We start from the raw sequence: 10,734 nt of genomic DNA on the forward strand, positions 1-10,734 counted from the left end.
GTTTGTTGGGTTTCCCCTCCTTGTGTTTTATTCCATGTTTTCCCAGCCCGTCATGTCTGTGCTCCTCAGGTCTGCGTCTCTGTGTATTTCCTGTTTTATTGTGAAGGTCCGTGTCTTATGGCAGTGTGTTCGGGTTACGTTTCCCCTGTCTCCTCAGCTATGACTTCTCGCACCTGTGTTGCCCTCCTGTCTCCCGTTCCCTGATTGCTCCTGTGAGTATATAAGCCCTGTGTTTTCTCCCCGAGTGTCTCCGTTTTCCTCTGTGCTTCATGTACCTCTGCTCGCCGCCTCCTTGTGGTCAGGTTTGTTGTTTAATTCTTGGTTTTTCCCAGTTTAGGTTATTTCTCAGTTCTGTTCTCGCCACCCTCGCTCTTTGTTGTATGTCCCTCTCCATAATAAAGCTCACTCACATCAGCAGTGGCTGCATCTTGGCTCCTTACTCATAACCCCCACGTCTGCCGTTGGAGCGTGTGCAATAACAAGATTCAGAGAAATACAGAATTGAAAGAAAAAAGTATCTGTTGGTTTATTCGTGTAAACAGATACGGCTTTACCTTATTTTTAAAATCTTCCATTGAAATGGCAATGTTACAGGCAAACTGCCTCACAGGTCAAAAGCTCAGTGACCCGTGCATGACAGAAGTTCATGTTAAAGAGTCGTTAAACAGGGATGCTGTTATACAGAGATAAAAAAGTTCTGTGCACTGATATATGAGTAGCAGAGGACAGGAGGCTCTTCATCTAATGAGCCTGTCTGACACCAGTTTGAGACTGAAATCCCCGTTAGTGCAGTCTAGTAAAAAGAAGAGCTCAGCTGGATGACCCAGGGGTTGAGATAAGATATGCTCCCAGGGCAGGAAGTTGATGACAGGGACTGAAACCCTCTGGAGGCCAAGAATCATAACTCTGGGGCCAGGGTCGGGGTGGGAACCCCTCTCAAGGCCAAGCAGGACGGACAAGAAAGAGGCAAAGTCTGTCACGGAGATGGTAAGCAGGCATCATGTGCAGCAGTGGGAAGGGTCAGGTGGAGCTGACCCTGTGGCATCAGGGAAACTGCAGGGGTCAGGCTTGTGTCTGTCACTGAGAGGCCTGGCCTTCATATGATGATGTGCAGGGAATAGGAAAAACACTGAATGGTAGAGATGCCCAAACAGCATGAAACTGAAGAGGAGGCCCATCGGGGAGCACTAGTGTGCACTAGAGCGTGGTGAGGCTGGGATACCTGGGCAGGACAGGTGATGACGAGCTGGGAGTATGAATGATAGCAGAAGCCAGGGTTTCCTCTGCGTCACCGTCAAAATGATGACTCTGACTGCAGTCTGGATATAAGACAGCAGGCTGGAGGAGGCAGGTAAGATACGAAGTCCAAGATACTGTGAATCTTTGTACACCGTGGTTAAAAATGGGCGTGTTCTATAATTACAATGACATATACACACTTGCACATGCACACATTTGCCATGTGCACCTGGGATGAGGTTGATTCCTGGGTGACTCTTGGTGACAGCCAGAGTCACCTCAGCCTGGGTGACGTTGCTGCTGCTTTGGGCCGGCCGATGCTGCCAGATGTGAGGCTGCTTCAGGTTTTCACAGCTGTGCAGTGACTGAGGCATGGACCGTATCCAGTAACAACCTGCTCGGGTCTCATGTCCCTGCAGACTGTGAACCACGTGAAAAGACTGAGAGACAGAGTTTAGAAACACTTTAAACCATTGAAAGATGAAACCAGTCAACACTTTCTTTCATTAAAAATACGATTATGAAAGAACTCATTATGACCCAAAGATAAACATAAAGATAGTGTTTATCTATCCGTGGCGCTGGAAGCATCAGATGTGAACAGTGAAATGCTCTGATGGCAGATTTTGAAGCTTTCAGTGCTTCTCGGGACAGACAGTCGGCTATAAACAGTGCTCTCTCTCCACTGACTGGCAGCGAGATATTAGCTGTTTATTCGATCCGGCTGTGCGAGCAGAGTTCAGCCGAGCTGATTGTGATGTAAATACTTCGCACTGTGGCTCATTCCCAGGATGAATACTTTGCTAATGAACTGTCCTTTGGAGCCTTTTGAAGGTCTGCTATAGCACGCTCACATGCTAAAAGCAGTGTGTGTGTGTGCGTGTGTGTGTGTGCTGTTGTGTGATTTGTGATGTGTTTTTAAAGGGGGTGGTGTGAAAGGCTCATGACTCTCGTTCAGTACCATGTGGATGAGATGTGGACCACCCCATTAACTCGTATTTAGACAGCTGACTTAATTTAGACGCCTCTTTTTCTCCTCCTGCATGACATCATGTGACCATTTTACAAAGTGCTCTGAACATAGCTGGGCTCATTCATCTGTGACACGCTCACAGCCGACCTCAGCATGTCGTCTTTATAATAATACCAACAGCTACAACATCACCACCATGGGACTTTTATTTCTATGGCAAACAGATTCACAGCCTTGTGTATTCACATTGAATATAACATGTTCACTGAATACTGGAGGAGTTTAAGTCTAAGGTAGAAACACAAAACGACTCACATCTATATGCTGTCAATCTGAACATGCAAACTGTTGCAGTTATATAAAAGTTTTAATGTCCATAAAAATATTAATAATGATAATAACACAACAAAGGCCGTAGCCCTTTGTTTATTCCCTTGATCCGAGTCAGGCGTGCTCGCCGTGCAGAGCTGTGAGCCTCAGCCGTGGGTCAGAGTGGGTGTAAACTCATTCAAGCGCTGCCGTGAATCAAGAGTGAATTAAAGCTGAGTTAATGATTCATTTGACATTTTGGTGATATTGACGACCTGCCTGCAGAGACGTCTGCTGTACTCTGTCTCCTGCAAAGTGCCGTGAAGTGTTGAATATCATCCACAGTGTAGCCTGATTGTGATTTAGATGTGTCATCTTATTTTGTAATGCTGAGCCTGGTTCTGCTGGAGGTTTCTTCCTGTTAAAAGGGAGTTTTTCCTTCCCACTGTCGCCAAAGTGCTGCTCACATGATTGTTATGTGTTTCTCTGTGTGCGTTATTGTAGGGTCGACTGTACTGTTGTGATTTGTTGCTGTATAAATAAAGTTGAACTGAGTCTCTCTCCTGCGTACTTTAGGCTGTTTGCTGTGATTTCACCCTCACAAAAGTCTAAAATAAAGTGACAGCAATAATAAAACACATGATTACCATAACAATCATAATCAGCAGTGATCTTTGTGAGCTGCTGCTCATCTGTGAACAGTTCATGTGTACATTTCATTACTGTGAGATTTTGCCACCGTACACCTTACTGCCGTCTCACTTTAAATATCCTACGCTGCTCGTACAGTACACACGTCTGAGCCACTCGACTGGCTCAGTGCAGCTGTCTGTAAGTCACAGAGACACAGTACAGCTCTTTCCAAGCTTTGTCAGCAGCCGTGTCATCAGTCGCACTCTTTCACCTCTCATCTTGACTTCATACAGTTAGTAAAACTAATCTCCCTGAAGCTCGTACAGCTTTGTTCTTTATTCTTGAAGATCATTTGAAAAAGTTTTCTCCTCTCGTCAGATGAGAAAACGCTGCACAGAAACTGCTGTTTTCATGACTCGGCTAATGAACAGTGATCTTATTGGCACAGCTGAAGCAACCTGACATCACGACAGCGCGTGTAACGGACACGCCGGTCCACCGTGTCCATTTCACTCTTTGCTTCTCCAAAATGTCAAAGAGGCACACGTGCAGGATTTGCAGTAAGCTGCATTAACAGCAGAGGGAGATATTTTATTCTAGTCATGGGAAAGTGTTTAAACAGACATTATTAACACATTTACATGTGTATACATACCAGCTCGATTCTGACCCTGGAATCTGCTTTCTGGAGATAAGTGTCGCAATTTCAGGAGCGGGACCACGCCTCCAAACACGCTCCTTCCAGTTCTCATCTATATAAGTTCCCCCAGTTCTTCAAGCTGTTCGTTCTCGTTTACATGCTCCTCCTCCCTCCTTTTCCATTCTTTAACTTCTTCACTCCTGTTCAGGACACGGGGGTCTGCCAGGCCTGGGAGCCGCCGCCAGTCCCCTCCGAGGCCTTCCCCAAACCGCAGCTCATGTCCAAGCCATTCACCTTGTGAAATACGTTTTTTGCTCAGTACCAACTGGCTTTAAATCTCTTATCTCCTCCTGCTGGTAATGCAATTTTTGCATGCGTGTCCATTTCATGTTTTGGACTAGCAAAGCTTGAAATGGACACGGTGGACCGGTGTGTCTGCGGCACATTTTGCCGTGATACTGGGTTGGCTTATTCTTCCTCATCTTCATAACTCTGTAACTTCGTCCTTGCTGGCTCCTCTCCTCTCTTCTGTCTTCCTGTTCGATCCAACCTGCTCTGTTAGTGTTCTTTCCTTCCTACCATGGCAGTGTTGGTCACCAGGGTTCGTTTGATTTCAGAGGTTTCCTTCAGAAAACTCTACAGATTCTGCCTCACAGACCTTGAGATTATTTTTGTTGTGAGTTAGTGATACATAAATAAAAGTGAACTGAATGGAAATAGTATTAGCCTAGATTACATACTGCAGCTAAAGAAACATCTCTGACATTCTCCGGGCTGAGCTGGACAAACTTTGAAGGTTCACACAACATGAAGGCAGAAAAAAGGAAAACAACTACAAGGAGACAAAATTCAACCGTAGAAAGGTGCAAAAACTACAAGAAAACACAAGTGGGCCTCAAAGAGATGCAACAAAACTACAAAGAGATAGAAAGTAAAATCAGAGACGGGGAAAGGAATTGAGAACCAGTTCTTGTAGAGAACTGGTTCCCAGTAGTCTAATTCCTTGAAATGTGTAGTCTGCTTACCTGTTGGTCCCAGTTCCAGTTGCACTTGTGCTGCAATCAGCTGATTTACATTGGTGTGGCAAAGGAAGAAAATACTGGCTCAGCTTGGTTATGGACATTACTTTGATTTCTTCTGCAGAAAATGATGAAAAAGTGTAAACTGTATAAAGACAGAAACAACCACATTATGCTCCCAACAAGAACTTTGTAAGCATCTGCACAAACAGCATGCTCAGGCTAAGCTGGCCAAGAACCCAGAGTGACGTCAAAATGATATACCGGTAGTTTCAGGTCATTTTACAGAGAAACGCAGAGTAAAGTAATGAGTAGTGTAACAAGTTACTTTCTCCTGTTATTAAGTAACGTACTGCATTACTTGTGTAATTACTTTTTTTGAATAATGACCCCCAGCACTGATGACAACAAAGAGAAAGTCTACCTCCAAAATGCACAAACATTTGACCATGATGGCGACTCAAAGTGGAGCCACTAAATAATAATAATAATAATAATAATAATAATAATAATATTAATGGATTGCATTTATACTTTTCGAGGCCCTCAAAGTGCTTCACAATGCCACTATTCATTGACTCTCACACTCACACACTGGTGGAGGCAGCTACAGTCGTAGCCACAGCTGCCCTGGGGCACTGACAGAGGCGAGGCTGCCATATCGCACCATCAGCCCCTCTCGAAGAAGAGAATCAATAATGGAATCAGAATCCCTAAATTCTTATTAAATCTCGTTCCAACGCAGAGAGAAGCAAAATAACTAAACAGAAGACGCAAAGTTAGGATTTAACAAGTGAACACAAATGAAAAAACAACAAGACAACTACAAAGAGTCGAGCTTTTAATTGGTCACAATTCTTTGAGTCTGATATGGAAAAGAATGCAGACGTATACAGGATCATAAACATGTTTTTCGTGGGTCAGAGTGGGTCAGAGTGGGTCAGTGCGATGACAGTGATCACAACGTTTCCTTACAAACACCATCCCAGTGCAGCTAAAGAAACACCTCAGCACAAGGTGTGGAGGTGCAGTTCCTCTTACCTCTGTTTGACACAGCCATCGAGGAGGGCGGTTTTACATACGCATGATTACAAACCTGATTCAGTAACAGTGATAAAACTTTGTATGCACTGTGAAAACACCGTGTACACATCCTCTACACTGGGATTTGGAAAAGTTTTGATGACCTGCTGGCTGGATGAGTAATGGCCGGTGTCACATTACACACGTCATGCAGAACATGCAGGGCATTGTGTGTTAATGTGCTCTTATTCATTCAATCTAATATTCAGAGCTAATGCGTCCCCAATGACAGAAGCATTCGCCTCGTTCCTTCTTCTCTGGGGACTTGTTAGCGCTGCAGCTCACATCTTTGAAAAACATTTACACAATGTTTCATAGCGTATCAGGTGACGAGAGGATTTCAGTCATGTGTTGCGTAAAGGTGGACTCCAGATTAAAAACAACAACATACCGCATCAGTGATGTCATCATGAAAAACCGTCGTTTTTGTGTTTCTGACATCGTGAGCTCACTTTCATCATTAGTGCTCTTTCACATACAAACCCCTGCAGGGAGCAGTAACAGTGCAGCTAATTAATCACTTGCTCATTACTTAGAGTTTTTTTTCAAATACTGTATAAAAAGAGCAAACTGCAAACGTGAGCACAGATTTTAACTAACTGGATCCTTTCATTGAACACACACACTGGTGCTGTCTGTGCACACGTGGCAGCACTGCTGCTGTCGTTGTGTTTGTGTTTAACAAATCAAACTGCAGACATGAGTGTGAGTCTGTCACTGAGTAACACAGCCTCAGCGTGTTTGTGCTCTCTGCTCATGTCGCCTTCATATTAAATCATTTTGGGCTTTTTAAAGAACTTATTTTAACATTGCACTCGACAACAAGGGACAAACTGCGTTATTTCTTCATGTCAGCAAGTAGGGCTGACGTGGGCCGCAAGTGGCCCCCGGGCCGCGAGTTTGAGACCCTTGTTCTAGAACATTAAAAAATATATAACCTTAAAAATCATACTTCTTTTTAAAAATATTTGGGATGTGTTCAGTATTGCATTTCATTTGGCAGCCATGCAGTGAAGGCTCATTTCTTTCTCTCTCCACCTCACTGTCTGCTCCACACTTCGCTGTTTATTTACTCTATAAAGCAGTTGTTGTTGTGAATTTACACTATTTAATTAAAACTGGACTTAAACTGAATTAAAAAAAATGCAACATTAACCAAAGTCATTAATGTTTAATTCCCAACATTAAATTTCAAGGATATGTGCGGCTCTTTGGTCCCTTTGGTTACAATGTAAACTATGTCATGTCTACTTTCCAGTTCAGGAATGCGCCAAAACTGCATTACATGACTGAGGATGATGGATGGATAAGGCCCATAATCAGCCATGCTACCAGCACGCTAAAAGCACTGCAGGCTTTCTTGAATGTCTGACCAAAGTAAACTTTATACCACTCGGAGAGTGAAAGTGTCTCTCGTCTGTTTGTCAGAATAGTTGTATATTTGATCTGAGTAAACACCCCAACACATTACTTGACAGTTCACAGAAATGACTCGGGCTGTGCAGGATGAAACCTACCAGGACCTCTAATGCGGTCCAGGCAGCAGACTAAACATGTTGAGGCTGTGCTGCCTTATAATGAAGGCAGAGCAGCTACAGGGGGCCTACCTGTGTGTTATTGTAAGTTAAACAACGCTGAACTTCACAGGAGCAAGTTCAAAGTTCAGGACTCAGATTCAAATGAGCTAACTGGCATTCAGAGTTCACCATTTCAAATAATCAAGTTCAAAAAGTTGGTTTCTATGGTTGAACTCCTTATAAATTTCAGTTTATGAGGAGCATGAAAAAACATCAAGATGGACTGAGACGGAAAACTTCTAGACTAATGAGGAGAAACCAGTTTTGCTTTTACCAGCTCCCAGTTCAACAGCCTGCTGGTGGAACTGGTGGCTTGACAGACACGGGGTATATTCAGGTGAGACCTTTCAGGTAAGGCTTTGCTGTACTGTATCTATAACAAGAGCATGGCTTTGCCGACCTGGCCTTTCACCAGCGGAAACATGGTGGAATGAAACATATCAAATATGTGTATACACAGCAGAGCTGGGACTGCTGAGCAGCTGGAGTCCTCTGTGAGACAAGAAGGAAACAACCTTTCTCTGAATAGTCGAGCAGCTGCTCTGCTCTGCTCCCAGATGTGTACAAACTGTTGCTAAAAACAGGGAATGCTGCAACTTTTGCTGCGACAGGGTCGTGTTGCTGCAGATTCTCAGTGATCTCACTTCCTGTTTTCTATGTAAATAAAATATGGGTTTATGTTATTCATCTATTTTTCTTCACATCTCACACAATGACCCAACGTTTTTCCTGTTAGATGTTAGTCAGAGCCACACACACACACACACACACACACACACACACACACACACACACACACAGCCAGTAAATTAGATTACAGCAGACACTTTCTGTACGTTTTATGACTGTTTCTGATTTTGTCAGTCATGGAGTTAATGTGACATGAAACTACCTATTTCACAGTCTGCTACACGTATTGTGTAACAGTCTCATTTGCTGGGATAGACGGGAAAAAACAGACGGAGGAGCAAAAACCTTGAAACTCGAGAAAAATATTTTCCTTCAGCATGACCTTCGGGAGCTGTGAGTGGGCAGGTGAGCGCACGCATCCCTGCAGCCCCCAGCCCTCACCATCTCTTCAGCCCGACAACATCTGTCAGCAGACACAGTCCCTGCAGCCAACAGCACCCCCATTGGCAGGTTACTATGGTGCTGAGACACACTGGGTAGAAACAGTGTAGCCGTGCTGTGCAGTGTTTGCACATTTCAGGCGAGGGGTATTACCCAAGTCAACACTGAGGAGATGACAAAGAAAAGCTAAACATCACATCTTGTTCTCACTGAGCTTTATTTGGTTTAACTGGTAGTTCTTTGTGGATCAACACAGCGTTTACAATTTTACTGGTTTTTAGTGGGAAACTAAAGTCAGGAGAGGAACACGTGTTCATTCAGCACGATAAAAACGACACTTAAATGTTTTCGATTGTTTATTGTTATTAATGTCATAAACAGAGATGGGCAGTAATGTGTAATCCGATTACTTTTTTCAAGTAACGAGTAAAGTAAGAGATTACTATTGCAATACAGTAATTAGATTACTATTACTAAAGCAGCACGTTGTGTTACTGTGTTGCTAAACTGTGATTTTGTTTGTGAGAGCGTCTCATGACAGTGACGTGCGAGCGTGCGGCGTCCGTGGCAGCAACAGACGTGTGCAGATCAACAATGGATAACATGGAGTGATGGAGAGAGTACGACCGTGCAGCGTTTACAGCGTGGAAGTAATCCCATTACTTTGAGTTTGATTCTGTAAAAAGTGACACAAACATTAGCGTCCGCTGCTCACTCTGCGTGGGAGGAAAACGTCTTTCTACAGCGAAAAGTTAAACTTCAAATCTGAGCGAGCGAGCACGCTGCCACGGCAACGTGACATTCACAGAGAGACCCCCGGACCCCCCCACTGACATGACCGCTGTGGGCAAACCTCCACCCGCCCCACTCCTGCTAAACAGGTGACAACAGATTTAAGAGCTGCTGAATGTTTGATTTGATTTATTTTTACTGTGTTTTACTTGCATCTACTTGAAAGAGTGCAAACACAAAACATGGTTTTATTTTATCTGCTGGAACAAGCAGACAGTAGGTTTCAATGTTAAACACGTTTCTTCCAGCCAGAGAAGGTTGCAAATAATTTAAGTTTTGTTTGATTTGCATAAAGTTAAAAGATTAAAACTCATGAAAAAATTTAAACTTAGACTTTTTTCACTTGATTCAGTTTTATATGATGCAAATACAGAAAAAAAAGGTCTGTTGCTTTGTTACATATTCAGGTTGTGTATCTTTAAAAAAAAAAGTAACTAAGTAATAAAGTAACTAATTACTTTTGAAAATAAGTAAATGGCCTGTATTTATATAGCGTTTTTCTAGTCCCTAAGGACCCCAAAGTGCTTTACATATCCAGTCATCCACCCATTCACACACTGGTGATGGCAGCTACATTGTAGTCACCCTGGGGCGCACTGACAGAGGCGAGGCTGCCGGACACTGGCGCCACCGGGCCCTCTGACCACCACCAGTAGGCAACGGGTGAAGTGTCTTGCCCAAGGACACAACGACCGAGACTGGCCGGGGCTCGAACCGGCAACCTTCTGATTACAAGGCGAACTCCCAACTCTTGAGCCACGATCGCCCCCAGTAATCAATAAAGTAACAGGATTCGTTTCTTGGAGAAGTAATTAAATGTCGCTGGTCCTGATTGCATCACATTATTACTGTAAATGTAATCTGGCACCTGCTGTCCTTCAGCTCCTGCTCTCATGAAGCTTTTTTATTCTTAGTTAGTCTTATAGCTGAAGAGCATCCACAGCTCTGCAGCCCAGTCTCACATCAGATGGTTAAATATGGTTTGTACATAGACCGATGACAGGGAGGGGGGTCACAGTGCAGAGCCACACCACTGAGTATAAACCACGTCTTGCTTTGACTTAAGGATCCTTATTGAACAGCGCATTTGCTCTGAAAAACATATAATATTCATAATATATAATATAAGATTACACTCTGTGAAGTTTTTGTTGCTTTCAGAGGCATGCGCTGGAAAGGATAATGCTTCATATGAAATTCATTAGCGTCGCATAATAGAAGCCAAGTGTGATGACACTTCCTGCAACTGCCCAGACAATTATGATCTAAAAACACATAAAGAGGCTCGCGAGAATACACTGATGACACAAATGGCAGGAAAGCCTAATTAATCTTATTTTACCTGAAATTAAATCATGAATCATGAATGAATCTGCTTTTATACTGTCTGAAAGTGAC

The sequence above is a fragment of the Rhamphochromis sp. 'chilingali' genome, assembly GCF_963969265.1.
Source record: "Rhamphochromis sp. 'chilingali' genome assembly, chromosome: 8".
In the NCBI taxonomy this organism is placed as follows: Eukaryota; Metazoa; Chordata; class Actinopteri; order Cichliformes; family Cichlidae; genus Rhamphochromis; species Rhamphochromis sp. 'chilingali'.